The 13,718-nt window shown below is 38.5% G+C and overlaps 2 protein-coding genes across 10 annotated transcripts in view; one reads left to right on the top strand and one right to left on the bottom strand.

Annotated features, from left to right (window-relative positions):
• The window catches only part of LOC146468405 (A disintegrin and metalloproteinase with thrombospondin motifs 6-like), a 234,253-nt gene that overhangs the window by 135,020 nt on the left and 85,515 nt on the right, over positions 1–13,718 (top strand). The window lies entirely within an intron of this gene.
• Positions 1–13,718, bottom strand: part of LOC146468409 (uncharacterized) — an 88,160-nt gene that overhangs the window by 23,529 nt on the left and 50,913 nt on the right. The window contains exon 1 of one of the 9 annotated variants that reach the window (XM_085124613.1): positions 5,125–5,196. The exons of the other annotated variants lie outside the window; for them this stretch is intronic. The gene's annotated coding sequence lies outside the window, so the exon portion shown is untranslated. Of the gene's footprint in view, positions 1–5,124; positions 5,197–13,718 lie in introns of those variants that run through there. 9 annotated transcript variants of the gene reach the window in all.

Below are 13,718 nucleotides of genomic sequence, written 5' to 3'. Positions count from 1 at the left end.
ATCGGTTCTGATCTCATAAGTCGTGACGTGAATTGCGAGCCGCAAGTATCGCACGCATATTCGATCTTCGTTGAGTGGGAAAGAGTTTGAATCAGAGCTTGAAACTTGGTACAAATAAAGTTCTTTTCTTCGTCTTTTGATATATGAGATTTAATTTAGAGAAAATGACATACCAGAAACACTTTTATTTCAATGAAAATAAGCATTAGTTTCAAGGTCATTTTGAGTAGCGTACACAAATCTGCATGCTTTAGAAAGCAGCCAGCGAGTTTGGAATGTTTATTGTATTAATTCTCTTGCGATATGATTGGTCTAGGTTTGTGTAAAGTTTCAAGTTCATTGGGTTATTTTACACCGTGAACGGGACTTCGTCCTTTGACCTAAATTTTCGCGGTTTTCATCGGCCCGTGACCGCACCTTGGCCGCATTTCAAACTCTTGCAATTTTCTCAAAAAATAAAATACCTTGGAACTTTAAAATATGATTTTCGAAAATAGTTAATCCAAGGGTATCTTCAGACGAAATATCAGAAATTCGACCAAGTGGTCGCTGAAATGCAGTTCTCGATTCTTACAGGCAGCCGCTCTTAAGAACGTAGTGCGCGGGCAAACCAATACCAAAATATTTTGTTGCGGAAACACGTTGCGTGGTCTTGAAGACAGGTCAAAAGTTTGCAATTTGTAGCCTCAACACAATTGCGTCCTTAAAAGTTGTTCCGTGCTGTTAATTTACACGATACTGAAAACTTTTAAGGCAGCAATTTTGAGTCATACATCGTGCCGTGTAACATCACATTAAGAGGCACAAAAACTGATTAATTGCCATTCTCAGGATATGAGACAGTTGATTAATGCTATGTATGTTCAGACCGAAGCCCTTAGTTTTGTCCTTTACATTCCTGCTTTCATTCGCTTATTTCGTTTAGTTTTTGAGTTTGTCACTGACCTTTGCGATTTAAAGTTTGGCGCTTAGTGTGGCGTTTGAAAATGGGCTATCTAGAGTGCTTATCATTTACGAACCACCCGGCTGGAAATTTTTGGCATCAATATGAAATGATTTAGCTTGTCTTAACAGAAGATGAATAACATGCAAAAATGTATGAACATCAGCTGTAAATCCTAATTGGAGTAATAAAAATGTATCACTTTGACCAGAAGCCCATAATTTTAGGAGTACTCCAAATGGAATGATGCGTACCATTTGATTTCCAACTGGAATTTCTGGGTTTTCCATGTAAATGGTACGCACGTGGGGGGATATCAAGAAGTCAATCCGAGATCGATAAATCGACGGTTTTGAAATTTAACGCCTTGCGAACAAAACGGCCGAATTCTACTGGAAGGTGCGGAACAGAACCGATTGAAAGCGGTCATATTTTCCTGAGAGTCGTGTAAAGTTAACATGTTACTACATTTATCACCCTTTTTAGGGCAGTAGTTGATGTTAAGTTATCGTTTCTTTTGCCAATTTCGAAAGATGCTGCGAAACACCCCCGAATATTGTTACATTACTGTGTTAGTCGTACGGGCTAATAACAAGGGCTTAACATCAACATATCCGGCTACCCGTAATGGGAAATTTTGGCTATTTTAGAGGAATAAACCAATTTCAATGAGGGAAAGTGAGTCTTTTTGTTGATACGCAGCACTTTTGAACAGAACATCTCGGCTGTGTTTAAATGCCCTCCCTGGAATTGCTCGGCTTTCCCTCTCCCCCTTGCGGGCAATACATCATTCAGGAGGGAGGGGGGCAGGGGGGCACCCTTAAAATGTTGTCAACTACGTCACCGGGAAAATCCCCGCTTTCAATCTTGAGGCTGGATGCGAAAAAAGACGCTGGTTAAATGTCTTCTAAAACTACTTTAATTTGATTGTTTTCATTCTTTTACAGCTCATGAAAAATAAAAAAATAAAACATTTTTTTTTCTTTTTGTGGGTGGATTTTGCAGCCAAACAATGCTGATTTTTTTCAATATTCTACATACTCACTCGATTGAAGAAACGTTGTCCTGTTCATAGTGTGAATCATAAACAAAGCGAACTGAATGAATTGTGGGTTGATTTAATTAGCATGCGAATATTCCGTGTTTATTCTCTTTGTCCCCCAGAAAATATGTAAATTTTAAGGCTTAAAACGCACGTGCTTTTATTTTCTAACAAGAATTCAAAAAAGATCATGGGTGAAATGCTTCTCAGAAAGCTGTTTGGCGTTATCCTTAATGGTTTATACCTTTTATCTGACAAAGTTTCTTCAATCGAGTGTGTACGCTTGTATTCAGACACAGGTGTTACGCATTACAAAAAGGTGAGGTTCATAGCACTATAGTACAATTAATTAATGACAAGAGTTTACAAAGTTCAATCTTAACGTTGCCTTTCAGCTCATCCTTGTAGGCGCTTTCTATAAGATTTCCTTTGTCTTTCTTCCTTTTCATGTTTACACATTAACGCCCCTAAGCTTTTGACAAGTATGATAGCTCTAGCTAATTTGTCAGCAGTAACTTAAGAAGTTACAACGACTGAGTAATTAAACCGCACATTTCCCGGCTTTGAAATGATTCAACGAGTTTCGTGTTACATATAGTTTTAGAAAAAAAATAATTTCAACAATTTCCTTCTTCGGTCCAAGATGAAAAACACCAAGTTTGTCTAGTAGCATTTTTCCTGTCCTTCTTGTTTAAACTGTCAAGCGAGTCGTACACTTGAGTCTACCGATACAAAACATGCCTTCATAATTGTACTTTCCAGAAACTTCAAGTGTCTTTACAATGTATTGCGGATGATGAACTGTGTGTTGGAGTTGCTTCGGCGAGGCCTGTTATATTGAAAATAGAACTTAAAAAAACACGGATCAGGGCTATATCTTTATTTAGAGAAAACGTTCATCTCATCTCCTTGTACGAAATCATTGGTAAAAGAAAATAATAATAATAATAATAATAAAAATAATGCATGTCATGGACATTTAGGCGTTGGCTGAAATTAATGACTGAGGCGTTACTACGGCTTACTCTGCTTTGAAAATGCACAGAAAGATGCCGCTGAATACTTGACATCAGAAATTACTCTGGTAGGAAAGGAAGTCGATGTGTTCCTATATCCCTTCTTGGTGTGACAATTAAAACTCTTGTGAGCCTGAGAAACATTCAATTAATGGACATTCCACAAAACAAAATTAACGACAGGTGCAATTTGAGGGGGGTTTATTTTTCTGCTTTCATTAAAACCAATACCTTATTGAAAATTCGTGCAGTATTCCACTTGGTTAGTGTAATTTAGTGCAGAAAAGTTACAGTACATTTAATGTATTTGCATATAAGTCTCTTTCTCTTCAACCCATCAAAGCGTATGTATTTGCTTCTACTAAATACTACGGAAGATAAAGAAAAGCTTTTTTTTTTGCCAATTTATACTCCTCACCCAGGAGGCAAGAGTCAATGATTTTTTTTTTTTTTTTTTTTTGCATTCAGTTTCATGTAAAACACATCGACCAGTTCGTTGACTAAAACGATCGTTGTTCACCAAACTGTTAAATTGCATACGCCACGCACAAAGTAGAAAGTTTTGTTGACTTAATAGCTTTGCTTTCTCCAAACATAAAGAGTATTTATTTAACAATGTGCCGCGGATAAGGAATTCGACGATTCTCATTTTTTAAAGTAAACTTCAAACATAGGGAGACGTATTTTCATTACAAGAAACCAGAATAAATTGATCACGTTTTACAACGTCAAAATCAGGTGGTAACTACAATATTACAATTCTCACGAAGGAAGAGACTAAAACTTGGAAAGTTTCGCTGCGTAAAATTACTGGCGGAGTTTGATTGAAGCTTGCAGCCAGGCTTTTAAAATATCTTAAAACGCAGAGAGATGTCACTGAATTCGTACGAAAATCAGAACATCCCACAGTCAGGCGGGAAATTGAAGAACTAAGCGTTTTCCGAAATGTGTTCTTGGTGTAACAAAAAAACAAAGCCAATCCCTTGTAAGCCGGCACGACATTCAACTTCAAATAACCCCATAAAATACAAAAGAGATTCAAATTCAGCTAGTTTGAATCTCTGGTTTATTGAAAACTTGCCAGCCGCTGAGAGCTCTGGATGATGGCGTCAAAGAAAATTCAAGTTGTGATATATAATCTTTACCCGACGCTGTGGCTTAACTGGATTAGAAATTTTTTGTCCCGATATCACGGGTTGAATTTTATGGAGAAAATTCAACCAAGATAACATAGGCGCGCAAAATTATGACACTACTAATGCCAATTTTTGTACTGCGTTTGTTTTTTTGGATTGTGCTTTCTTCGCCAGTTTCTGATCCACAAAACAAAAGGCCATGAAGTTACTATTCTCAGTCTAAATCTAAATTTAAATAGTTGAGGCACGCAAGTTCCATTCAGTCTCGGGTAAAATAATTCACAATTTGGTAAGACTTCCATTTTTGGTCCAAAAGTATTAAAACAGAAATATCATCTTATGACTCTATTGTACACTGTGAAGATAAAGTCTATGCAATACAAATTATAGTATTTGTACTAATCTCGTCATCTCTCGCTTTATAACGACACAACCTCAAACTCCGCGACTTTCAATGAATTCAGTGGTTCCATGCAAGAAATCGAAATCAATCAATCGTATTTTTCAGCTTCTATCCTGTGGTTGGCTTATTTAAAAAAAAAAAAGTTTGTTTCTTCAGCACAAATAAAGTTCAGGGGGAAATGCATGCGCATAAAATTATAACACCAACAGGAAATGTTTAGTTAGTTTTCTCAATCGTCCATATTATACTGAATAACACTGGGTCACAACTGTTGAAAAACAAATTTCTCGATCAAGTGACAACAATCTCCACTCGTGCGGTAGCCCTCGTGCAAATGTACTTGGAACAGCGTGTTTAGTCAACCTGTAAAATACTTTCTACAATTTAATCGAGCTTAATGCCCCTAGTTTTAGTAACCAGTCAGTCAAAGATGAACACAAAGCTACAAAAATTCAGCGACCTCTAAAATAAAATACTTATATGATATTGTCTAACTGCGTTGTTAATATCCTTCCACTCAAAACTGCTCAGTGATGTAAGAGATACAGTTCACATGCAAAAGATTGTTTAAAAGTTGTGCTTACCTCAATATTATGATATCTTGACACTGTAATGACTGTATAACGTTTGCTTGCTTCGAGAAAATTTAAATGAACCTCAAATCTCACGGAACTCTATCTTCATTCTAAGAAACCGAAATCAGTTTGTCACAATTTACGATGTCACAGGTCAAAAAATACTCTTTGTCATACGTTATGAGGGGGAAGATATTGAAACTTATGGCGTCGGCTGGGTAGGAATTTAATAGCTATTCATATTTAAAAGTTTATTCGTTAGAAAAATGTTACACAAACAAAATGCTCACGAGATAAAGCCTTTTTTATATTTTATTTGATTTTATTAAATCTCTACGCTTTAAAATAATGCCATTTCAAAGGGGTGATTTTGTAAGGGGATTATCGACGCACCTATTTGAAACAGGTCAGCTTTGAAATAAATCCACTCTTATTTATTTGGCTGTTTATTTGTTACCTAAGCCAAAGTTTATCCTATTCGAACAACTTTTAAGAACGTAGCGAGCAGGCAAACCAATCCCAAAATATTTTGTTGCGGAAACGCGTTGCGTGGTCTTGAAGACAGGTCAAAAGCTTGCAATTTCTAGCCTCAACACAATTGCGTCCTTAAAAGTTGTTCCGAGCTGTTAATTTACACAATAAAAACTTTTAAGGCAGCAATTTTGAGTCATACATCGTGCCGTGTAACGTCACATTAAGAGGCACAAAAACTGATTAATTGCCATTCTCAGGATAGTCAACGAACTGGGTGATGTATTTTACATGAAACTGAATGCAAAAAAATATAGATATTGACCCTTGCTTCCTGGGTGAGAAGTATAAATCCGCAAAAAAAAAAAAAAAAGCTTTTGTGTATGTTCCGTAGTAATGAGCGGAAGCAAATACACACGCTTTGATGGGTTGAACAGAAAGAGCCTTATATGCAAATGCATTAAATGTACTGTAACTTTTTTGCACTAAATTACACTAACCAAGTGGAATACTGCACGAATTTTCAATAAGGTATTGGTTTTAATGAAAGCAGAAAAATAAACCCCCCACAAATTGCAACTGTCGTTAATGTTTTTGTGTGGAATGTCCATTAATTGAATGTTTCTCAGTCTCACAAGAGTTTTTTTTTTGTCACACCAAGAAGAGATATAGAAATACATCGACTTCCTTTCCTACCAGAGTAATTTTAGATGTCAAGAATTCAGCGGCATCTTTCTGTGCGTTTTCAAAGCAGAGTAAGCCGTAGTAACGCCTCAGTCATTAATTCCAGCCAACGCCTAAATGTCCATGACATGCATTATTTTTATTATTATTTTTTTATCATATCTTGTAACATCACACTAAGATGCACAAAAAACTGATTAATTGCCATTCTGATATGAGACGGTTGGTTGATTAATGCTATGTATGTTCACAACGAAGCCCTTAGTTCTGTCCCCTACATTCCTGCTTTCATACGCTTATTTCGTTTAGTTCTTGAGTTTGTCACTGACCTTTGAGATTTAAAGTTTGGCGCTTAGTGCGGCGTTTGAAAATGGGGTATCTGTATTGCTTACCATTTACGCGAACCACCCGGATGGAAATTTTCGGCAGAAATACGAAATGATTTAGCTTGTCTTAACAGAAGATGGATAACATGCAAAATGTATGAACATCAGCTGTAAATCCCAATTGGAGTAATAAAAATGCATCACTTTGAGCAGAAGCCCATAATTTCAGAAGTACGCCAAATGGAATGATGCGTACCATTTGATTTTAATCCAACTGGAATTTCCGGGTTTTCCATGTAAATGGTAAGCACGTGGGGGGATATCAAGAAATCAATCCGAGATCGATAAATCAACGGTTTTAAAATTTAACGCCTTGCGAACAAAACGGCCGAATTCTACTGGAAGGTGCGGAACAGAGCCGATCGAAAGCGGTCATATTTTCCTGAGAGTCGTGTAAAGTTAACATGTTACCACATTTATCGCCCTTTTTAGGGCAGTAGTTGATGTTGCCAATTTCGTAAGATGCTGCGAAACACCCCCGAATATTGTTAGCCTTACATTGCTGTGTTAGTCGTACTGGCTAATAACAAGGGTTTAACATCAACATATCCGGCTACCCGTAATGGGAAATTTTGGCTATTTTAAAGGAACTAACAAATTTCAATGAAGGAAAGTGAGTCTTTTTGTTGATACACAGCACTTTTGAGCAGAACATCTCGGCTGTGTTCAAATGCCCTACCCGAAATTTCTCGGCTTTCCCTCTCCCCCTTGCGGGCAATACATCATTCAGGAGGGAGGGAGGCAGGGGGGCACCCTTAAAATGTTGTCAACTACGTCACCGGGAAAATCCCCGCTTTCAATCTTGAGGCTGGATGCGGAAATAGACGCTGGTTAAATGTAATCTAAAACTACTTTAATTTGATTGGTTTCATTTTTTTACAGCCCATGGAAAATAAAATAAAATAAAAATTTTTATTGCTTTTTGTGGGTGGATTTTGCAGCCAAACAATGCCGATTCTTTTCAATATTCTACATACACACTCGATTGAAGAAACGTTGTCCCGTTCAAAGTGTGAATCATAAACAAAGCGAACTGAATGAATTGTGGATTGATTTAATTAGCTTGCGAATATTCCGTGTTTTTTCTCTTTGTCCCCCAGAAAATATGTAAATTTTAAGGCTTAAAACGCACGTGCTTTTATTTTCTAACAAGAGTTAAAAAAAAGATCATGGGTGAAACGCTTCTTAGAAAGCTTTTTGGTGTTATCCGTCACTGTTTATACCTTTTATCTGACCGATTTTCTTCAATATGGAGTGTATAAGCTTACAATTACTCAGACACAGGTGTTACGCATTACAAAAAGGTGAGGTGCATACTACTATAGTACAATTAATTAATGACAAGAGTCAACAATGGTCAATCTTAACGTTGCTTTTCAGCTCATCCTTGTAGACGCTTTCTATAAGATTTCCTTTGTCTTTCTTCCTTTTCATGTTTACACATTTAAGCCCCTAAGCTTTTTAAAAGTATAGTAGCTCTAGCTAATTTGTCAGCAGTAACTAAGGAGATTACAACGACTGAGTACTTAAACCAGACAATTCCCAGCTTTGAAATAATTCTAGCCCATCTCCAGCCGACAAAACGTGGCGAACTGGCATCTTCAACTGAATGTAGAAACAAGTTTATATATCTATGTTTTTATGCATTGTAATGGGATACCAAAGTATGATGTTTACCTAAAAGAAACTAACCAGTAATATATACGATTCTAGTTATTCTGCTGTCAATGTATATGTCTCGATATCAGGGAAAATATCAAGTCAGGGAAATTATAATTATTGCCTCAAAGTCTCTAAAAAGTCAGAAAAATTATTGTGAAAGAGAACTAGGTCATAAACTGAAACTATCTCTTTTCTGGAAAAGGTAGCGTCTTTTCAGAAAATATAACACCGTCGTCAGCTTAGGCATTAGGGAGTTTAAGAAACGAGGACGGCAGCGGTAACGAGAACGTCATTTAAAAATATAACTTCTCGTTTTTGTAACTCTTTCGCAATCATTTAAATTTGTTTGACTTGGAAAATGCTGGCGAACTCTCCAGAAACTAAATTAGTATGAACGACGTCAAAGTAAGGAAAAATAAAGTAGATTTTGCGTCATACGCTCCCGTTCTCGAGAAAACCTAAAATTTGGTCATTTCACGTTGTTGTCTTGCAAAGGACGGTGAAGAAATGTACCAAATTGTAAAACGCACGTGCAGAGCGATTGTTTTTGCTCATTAAGCCCATTGTTTTGTGGCGTTCTCGTTACCGTTGCCGTCCTCGTTTCTTAAACTCCCTATTGATTTCCGCCGCTCCTTCCTGAACAGCGGCTGGTAATCGACCCTATCGTTAACTTTATCGCCAAAGGATTTATCTCGAAAGGTCAGTGAAATTGTCTTGTGGCAAGTGAAAAGTCAAGGACTTTTTCCTTATCCAGATGAGTGACAACCATGCTCTCATTTGTGAGTGACCAGCATTCAAATGAAACGAATACTCAGTACGTAGTTCATTCCTGTGGTACTGGGCCAAGTTGACCGAAGCCCGATTAGTACATAGGGGTTGTTTACATGTGAAAACTCGAACCGGTGCGAGATTTCATACCGGTATGACATTGGGATTTCATATCGTGTTTCCATGAAGGGACACTTCACGCCGGCCGACGTATGTTTAAATAAACAAATTTGTGATTGGGACGCCATCTTGGGTTGGATGTCGATGACTACGCATGCGCTACCCGTTCCATGACTCCAAGGAGAGCCATTCTCGTCCCTAGAGCCCCAACGTTTTTTTTTTTTTTTTTTTTTTTGTTGAACGAGTGGTGACCAAAAGTTCGTACGCTCTGGGAACGAGGATGAAGGAGAGCGATTTCATACCGGAAAGAACAGATGTGCCGCCTTTACATGACATCGGAATGAGTTTTCGTACCGTAATGAAAATCTCGCTCTGGTACAGTAACCGGGGTGAACTCGCACCGGTATGGCTCGCTTCGGTATGATATTTTGTGCTGGTATCAGGTAAACAAATACAGAGCCCAAAGAGGGAACCGGAGGTAACTTGTAAGGGAGTGAAAGTCGCGCTGGTATCATGCAAGTACCTCTTGGAGCCAAATGCGAAAAACCTGACGTATAAGGTTATGTTCTCATGCTAACGCTTGTTGGCTGACAAACTGTAATCGTACTTCGAACATTTCGGCCCTGTTTATTGTGTTGTACATGGTGGTTTGGTATGTTGACCCCTGAGTGTGCAAATTTATTCCTAAAGTTGAATTTTTTTAAATAAATGGCTGTTTTGACCTCAAAGCTATAACAGAGCAGTGCTTTCCTAATTGGTGTTTGTTATGCTGTACAACATTCTTCAATCCAGAGTTTGAGTCACGGATTGAATTCTAACCCCGACTTTGCTGAATATTCATGTGAAAGCTATCGAGCAGTACTCCGTTCTTATGATACTTGTTTATTCTGCTATACAATCTAGCTCTGTAGCGTTTTGGAATGGAAGTCCATACCTTTCTCCTAGGTAAGGGCAAAGGGCATTTACTGTGAACGCCACTTGGAAAGTCTCAATTTGAGTTTCGCCTGGGCAATTAACTTCCTTAATCAATGTTTCGCTTTAATTGCGTTCGACGTAGGAAGAACGCACTCCTAATAGGATTGGAGTCGAGATTGTATGGGACAACGTTGGTTGGATAAATGGATGGATCTTAGGACGCGTATCTGGCTTCCCCCGCACATCTTTTTGCAGGGGCGGACGACACCACAAAGAAGAGAGAGCCTGGGATCGAGATCATCGAACGCACTCCCTACTCTTTGATTATTACTAGTATTATATATAAATCCCTGGTGAGCTATAAGTTATTGAAAAACTTTATTGAAAGCCTCCGAAGATTTCCTGCTCTGAACAAACGCTCGCGGCTTTTCCTTTCATCCTGGACGCCCACTGAAACATTAGATTTACAACAGTATACAAAAACTGACGGCAGAGAGGACCATGGTCCCCATTCTGGCCTTCAGATCCATATCGAATTGGAATTTGGAAATGTTGGTTTTTGAGGAGAGGGAGAAACTGGAGTAACCGGAGAAAAAACTCTTGGAGCAAAGACGAGAACCAACAACAAACTCAACCCACATTTGGTGACGGGTCCGGGAATTGAACCCGGGCCACATTGGTGGAAGGCGAGTGCTCCCACCACTGCGCCATCCCTGCTTACCTAATTTGATCAATTAATGATAATAATTGAAATGCTCATACAACACCTTTTTGATGATGTCCCTCTGGCTAAGACAAGAGACTTTATGAACACATTTATATATAGTAATTGGGACTAAATTTCTAGTTATATGTATAGTGTACATTTTTCTTATATTTTTCTTACCTTTTACTAGATTTTGTTATTGTAACGATTAATCTAATTCAGCCTCTGGCTGCGATTTTGATCAGATCGAATAAACTATCTCTCTATTCCACCAGCGTGCACTGGCATCACTTCCCTTTCCCAGAGAAGGGAGGAAGCTTGCACAAATTTTATCAAGCGTGATTGCCTGTCGACTCCTGTCCTTAAGCCATTAATTCCTCGCGTGTCAATTGACAGGCCGTGCTGCCTCCGATCAGGCGAACGTGTTCCGGTGTGCTTTGTCCCCAAGACAAAGCGGTTCGCAGATTTCTGCACCATCAAGTATCAAGACCAATTGTAATCCTTTTCTCTTTCATGCTTTCTCTGTTATTTAGAGCTTCTAATCATATTTATAAAATTATTTATTTGACTGTCTTTATACCGTAGTGTCTTGTACTATTGTTACTGACCATCCTTGTAATTCAGCCTTTTAGGCTGCGCGAGGGATATCAATAAACTATTATTATTAAACTATTATTATTATTATTATTATCTATCTCTCTATCTATCTATCATGATGATAATTATGCTCTCACTTATGTGTGACCAGCATTTAAATGAAACGTGAATAAAGGCCTAATTTACGCACATCTGTGTCCAAAGCATATTCATCATGAATGCGAATAGACTCTCTCTCCGGCACTCCCGCCATTTTGAGTTCACTCGCAAATTATATTTCCCAGCATGCACTTGGGGCTACATAGTCATTAGCGCAAAGCATATTGGGATTTATTGACAAGGTGATTGTTGAATGTGACCGATATCCTTGAATGTGATCAAATTTGAATTCTTGAATTATACAGCATTTGAACTTCCATAGTTTGTTGAATGTGGTGCGTGACTTTGAATGTGATCGAGATGCTCGTTGAACTTGATTAATTTTCGATGTGTTGAATGTGAATGTCTGGAATGTTCTTGTTGAATGTGATGTATGACCTTGAATATGATCAAGATGCCTGTTGAATCTGTGTGAACGTGTGTCATATATGATATAGAAGGTTTTGCAATACAATTGGGACGACATCGTCTGGTGACAAGTTAGTTCGCCTTTTCTGTATAGCTAAACCAGTGAATCAGGGGCATTCATGTCTCGTTTGCTATGCTGTAAAGTCTATCGTAAGCATAGTACAACCCTGGCCATTGGCCCTGACCTTGAACGCTGTCTAGCTTTAAATGTGTGATAGAAGGTTCTAAGTCACACTTGGTTACGACGTTGTTTATGTAAACGCGGTGTATATATTTTTTTTTTATCTCTTACCGGAATGAGACTGAGAGAGCCCTACCGGTATCATGTGAGCAGCCCCTTAGGAATCTCTGTTTGTCGTTCCAGCTGGGTGAGATGCCTTGTGAGTTTGTGACCAACTTTGATGCCAAATATCCCGTCATTCTTGGTGGGCTCCTATCCAGTGAGGACACGATGGGATTTCTCCAGATTAGTGAGACAATCCAGTTAGGCTTTTCTTTCTTATGTTAGAGTGACTCTTTAAATTATGAGACCATGGGCAAAGAAATGTCAATGGATATATAACCAAGAAAACACACAATAAATTGCTGCTATCCAGACCTTTTGGCAATATATAACCAAGTTGATCCCCACGACGGCGACGGCAACGAGAACATCACAAAACAATAGGAGCAAAACAGTGGCCGTGCATGTGCATTTTGAGTTTTGGTACATTTTTTCACCGTACTCGGCCAAATAACAACGTGAAGTGACCAAATTTAAAGTTTTGTGGACAACGTGAGCACATGGCAGTAAATTTTTCATTCTCCGTTTCAACTTGAGCGCCATTCCAACCAGTTCTGTTACTGGATAGTTTGGCCACATTATACGAGTTGAACGAATTGGAATGATCGCGAAGTAGTACAAATAACGAGAACTTATATTTTCAAGCGATGTTTTCGTGGCGTTGCCGTCGTTGTTTTTTAAAGTCCCTATTTTTACAACGCAGACGCGAGTGTTCAAATAGGCCATTTTCGAGATGCTCACGTGTTGTCGAACTCGTTTTCAGTTGCGTTTCAAAAAGCATCGTTGGCACAAACGCATACTGAAGACGCGAGATCCGGTGATCGTGTCTATGGTGGTCTCTGCCTGCCCTTTCTTTACACAAAAGGTGGTGTCTTTATTGCATAACCGCCCCGCTATCCAGCAGTAAAAATAAATGGCAATGAGATTCAAACATGACGTTTCTTGTTTGTCTGACAGTGCTGACTCTTGCTACCTGAATATTTCTGTTTCAACTCAAATTTTAAAGCCAATAAAATTTTGTTCATGAGTTAGGTGGTGTCTTTAACAACCCCTACCTCATACAAGGTAGGTCCTCTTCGAACAAACGTGTTATGACCAGTTCCCTAAATATTTCGGATTGAAGTTGCTTGGAATTCGTAAGTAAAGGGAAAAGAATAGCCGTTCATTCGAAAAGTGTCAGCTATCGGCAATTTGTGATGTTCTCTCTTCCCCGACCCGATGTTAAAGATTCGCATCAGTACTGATGCGACGCCACGTTGGACGTTTAGTTGCAATTACGCTGAATCAACGGACAAATCAAACAGGGTAAAAACTCCTAAGAAATCCCTGGACAGATCAGTATGTATTGGCAAAACTACTTGGCCAGCCTGGTGCATGACTGGAGATAAAATCTTTTTTACTTTTTTTTTTTTTTTCATATTTTTCGAGCGTCTGAACATTTAGC

This window comes from Pavona decussata, unplaced genomic scaffold (assembly GCF_977016875.1).
Source record: "Pavona decussata unplaced genomic scaffold, jaPavDecu1.1 SCAFFOLD_131, whole genome shotgun sequence".
Taxonomy (NCBI): domain Eukaryota; kingdom Metazoa; phylum Cnidaria; class Anthozoa; order Scleractinia; family Agariciidae; genus Pavona; species Pavona decussata.
The sequence above is the reverse complement of the archived record's forward strand: the minus strand, read 5'-3'. Positions and strand labels throughout refer to the sequence as shown.